Source organism: Prionailurus bengalensis, chromosome C2 (assembly GCF_016509475.1).
Source record: "Prionailurus bengalensis isolate Pbe53 chromosome C2, Fcat_Pben_1.1_paternal_pri, whole genome shotgun sequence".
In the NCBI taxonomy this organism is placed as follows: domain Eukaryota; kingdom Metazoa; phylum Chordata; class Mammalia; order Carnivora; family Felidae; genus Prionailurus; species Prionailurus bengalensis.
In genome coordinates, this window is record NC_057350.1 from 131,459,017 (window position 1) to 131,463,037 (window position 4,021).

Sequence of the window (4,021 nt, forward strand, 5' to 3'; positions counted from 1 at the left end):
AAGGCTCTTGGGGCGCCTGGGTGGCTCAGTCGGTTAAGCGTCCGACTTCAGCTCAGGTCACGATCTCGCGGTCCGTGAGTTCGAGCCCCGCGTCGGGCTCAGGGCTGATGATGGCCCAGAACCTGGAGCCTGTTTCAGATTCTGTGTCTCCCTCTCTCTGCCCCTCCCCCATTCATGCTCTGTCTCTCTCTGTCTCAAAAATAAATAAACGTTAAAAAAAAATTAAAAAAAAAATAAATAAAAGGCTCTTGCTTGGAACCTTGTTTTTCTTCATCAAATGACCTTTTGGGATTGACAGTTTTCCAAGTTTTAGGCAAGTTATGTTACATACGAATGTAACTCAGGGGTCATCTGTTTTTGTGGGATTAAAACCATCTTACAGTTATGGCTTGGAAAAGCTATCTCACACAAATAATTATTTACACATATTTTCCCCAGAATCAATTTAATGAAACAAATATCTATTGAGTATCAGTTCTGAGCTCAGTTCTGTGAAGTCATTAAGAGGAATGAGAATCTCAGTTGCTAGGAGCTCTGGCTATAAAGGAAGTGTGACAGGAATCCAGTCATCGACACTACACTGATGTTGCCATTTGTGGAAAACCTGATGATTTTTACCTGGAACTGAGATTCTGTTTATGTGAGTCTCATAGAGTGGACAGAGAGGCTGTGCGTATTGGGAAGCCTAAGAAGAGGCTCAGGGAGCTTAGTTCTCAGGAATCCTGTCTTTTTTCATAATAAACTTCTAAGACTTATAATGCCCAGACTGCTTCCAGGCAGCATTCTCTCTAATTATAGCTCCCCTGAGTCACTGGAGGTTTCAGAACCAGTAAGTTGAGAGAGAGATAGACTATAAAAACAAGCTCATTTCACTGGGGGTATAGCTCAGGGGTAGAGCATTTGACTGCAGATCAAGAGGTCCCTGGTTCAAATCCAGGTGCCCCCTGTACAGTCTAGTTTTTGCTTCAGAAGAATCTGGATCGACTTTAGCTTTATTATTTTCCATAGCTCATGGTTGAATAAATAACTAATGTTCTTTGTGTATAGGCCAGGCATCAGTCTAAATTATTTACATTAATTATCTCCTTCATTTCTCTCCAAAATTTTACGAGATGCGTGCCATCAGTCTCCTCATTTGACATGAGGAGATGCTCAGTAATTGGCTAACGGTCAAAAAAGTCTACAAAGAGAAGTCCTAAGGTTTGAACTCAGAGCACACAGCCTCAATGACTCTGTCATACTACTCATACTGTTCTAGTGTTAAAAGTTGTGTGACAAAGTTCCACTTAGTAATGCTCCCAAGGTGCTAGGACTGTCCATCCAGGTTTAGAACTTTTGGCTGCAGGGTCAACCCAGCAGCTTAGCGACTGTGCCCACCCTGTGCAGTGACCTGGGGAAAGTCAGGGAATAGTCTTCCCCAAACACCACTAGGGCTGAGCATGAACTGGCCTGAAGGTGAGGGAGCTGCACTCTTTTCCTGCTCTAAAGCCTGAGGAGTTTCTATTTCCTTTCCGCCCCCAATTCATTTTCTGCAGCTCAGCTCTCCCACCTTGGGTGCCTTCATTCAGGATCCAGAGTGGACCAGACCCCTGCCCACAGCCCAGGCAATGCTGTGTCTTTAGAGGAGCCTGAACAACATATAGAGTGCCTTCTGTGGGCCAGAGCCGTGCAGAGTGTGAACCCAGAGGTGACTGAGACACAGCCCCTGGCCTCAGTGTGCTCTCATCCAGGGAGCAGGCCTGCAAAGTACAAAATCGGAGCAATTTGAGCTGCATGTCATTGTGCCAGCCTCAGTGCATAGGAGACAGTGACTCCTTCTGTGTGGAGGAGGGAAGGTTAAAGGAGGCTTTTGGAGTTGCTGATGGCAAATCACAGTTTCAAAGATAAATAATATCTCACAGGACAGAGGGTGGAGTGGAGGTAGGGGTGTGCGGGGTGGTGGCCGAGGTCCAGGTAGACAAGGCTGCCTGGGCAGAGACTGGGGCCAGATGGATGCAGGTAGAGGCAGCAGGAGCACAAGAGGTGACATGGGCATGTCAGAAGATGAAGAGGCAGTTGGGGATCCAAACTTGGAGCCTTTCAGGAAGGCATTTAAAGGGGGCATGACCTGGATAGACTCCATTGAATTTTTAAATTTTTAATTAAAAAATTTTAGAAATGTTTATTTTTGAGAGAGCAAGCACGAGTGGGGGGAGGGGCAGAGTGAGGGGGGGACAGAGAATCTCAAGCAGGCTCCCCCACCGTCAGCACAGAACCCGATGTGGGGCTCAAACCCATGAACCATGAGATCATGACCTGAGCCGAAGCTCAACCAATTGAGCCACCCAGGTGCCTCTAGACTCCACTGTAAAACAGGCTGCTTGGGGAGCAGCAGGGGGATGGCTGTAAGGGGTGGAGGCGGGGAGGCCATTTAGGAGGTGGTGGCACTGCTGGTGTGGGGGTTGGGATGAACCTAAGTGAAGTCAGAGCCATGATCAGCAATACCCAGAGATTACCTGGAATTGGAGAAGAGCCGGTGAGAGAAGCGCCACCGTTGTAAGCGTTTCGACCAAATGACTGAGTGCACAGTGGTGTCACCAGCCAAGATGGGGGGAGACTGATCAGATGGTTCAGGAGTCAGGCCGGGTGCTGCACCCCAAAAGTACACTGGAATCCTGGCCGCAGCACCTCCTGGCTGTGTGTGACTACTCTGTGCTTCAGTTTCCCTACCTGCAAAATCAATATGCTAATGATAACGTCTTTTTTATGGCGTTTTCGTAATGATTCTCTGGGAAGTTATGGGTGCAAGCTTTAGTCCCGTGTGTGGCAAGTAGCAAGTGTCCAGTAATTATGCACTGTCGTTATTACAACAAAGCAGAATAGGAGGAGATGCAGGCTTGGGCAGGAAGGTGAAAGGTTTGTTTGGGGCACCCTGGGTGTGAACTCTGAGGTTCCTGGAAAGCCTCAGAGTGGAGTGACTGGGAATGGGTATCTGGGACCCGTGAGAGCCTGTGAGCGGAACCTCTGGCTGCCTTCGCTCGGCAGCTTCAAGGAGGCAACAGGCCTCCTCAGGGAGGATTGGTTGCAATGACAGTTTTCCTTGACCTTTCTGCTCAGTCTCAGAGGTACACAAGATTAAAAATCCTCAGACTGGAACCAAAGAGAAGAGGAATCAGAGGTGCTCAAAGGTGAATTTTGGACTTTGGAATACCTAGTTGTTGTTGTTTGACTGTAAAATAAGACAGTTCATTCTGGATGAGGTCCCCTTTGAAAATTTGATGAAAACGTACACAATATACGATGCACGTACATACACAACATTTGCCTACAATATCGGAGTTACATCTGAACCTTTGAAGTTTGTGGATACCCAGTTAAGACTCCCTCCCTGTCCAATACTTGTTGGTGACCCATAAAACTTAAAACGTTTGTTGATGTGGGGGTGGGGGGAGAAACATTCACGATGCGCCCAGAGATTTTTAGGCAGTTGGTAGTGTGTTTTAAAAACTGGAGAATTATACTCAGCTTGAGGTGCTGGGAAGAGAATGAGTATATATGCTCTGGGAAAAGCAGGCGCTGGTGTGGCTGGAAGGGAATTGAAGATGAATTTAAGTCCAGGAAGAATCTGAGCCATAAAAGGTATTTATGAAGTATGATGTAACTCATAAAAGTGAAATAAGTATTTATGTGCAGCTTGTTACCATCAGGGGGTATAGCTCAGTGGTAGAGCATTTGACTGCAGATCAAGAGGTCCCTGGTTCAAATCCAGGTGCCCCCTCTGTGTTCTTTTGCTCTTCTTGGCAGCTTCATTAAAATACTGGGTGTAGAGTGAGGAAAGCAAGGTGCCTAGGGCTCAAAATTTAAGGATGTGCTCACTCTCACATAAGTACCTTGGCTTGTTAATTCCCTCGCAGTAAAGCTGTGTGCATATAAATTCACATAAACACAGCCATACGTCCAGACACATATACACACATCCCACACACCAGATGTCCCCCGACCACATGCACACATCCTGACCCACACACCATCACACAGACCC

The 4,021-nt window shown here is 47.0% G+C and overlaps 2 non-coding genes across 2 annotated transcripts; both read left to right on the plus strand.

Annotated features, from left to right (window-relative positions):
* Positions 1-874: 874 nt before the first annotated feature.
* Positions 875-946, plus strand: TRNAC-GCA. The gene has a single exon. It is a non-coding gene; the product is annotated as a tRNA-Cys (tRNA).
* A 2,739-nt stretch (positions 947-3,685) lies between these two features.
* TRNAC-GCA lies at positions 3,686-3,757 on the plus strand. Its single transcript has one exon. It is a non-coding gene; the product is annotated as a tRNA-Cys (tRNA).
* Positions 3,758-4,021: the final 264 nt, after the last annotated feature.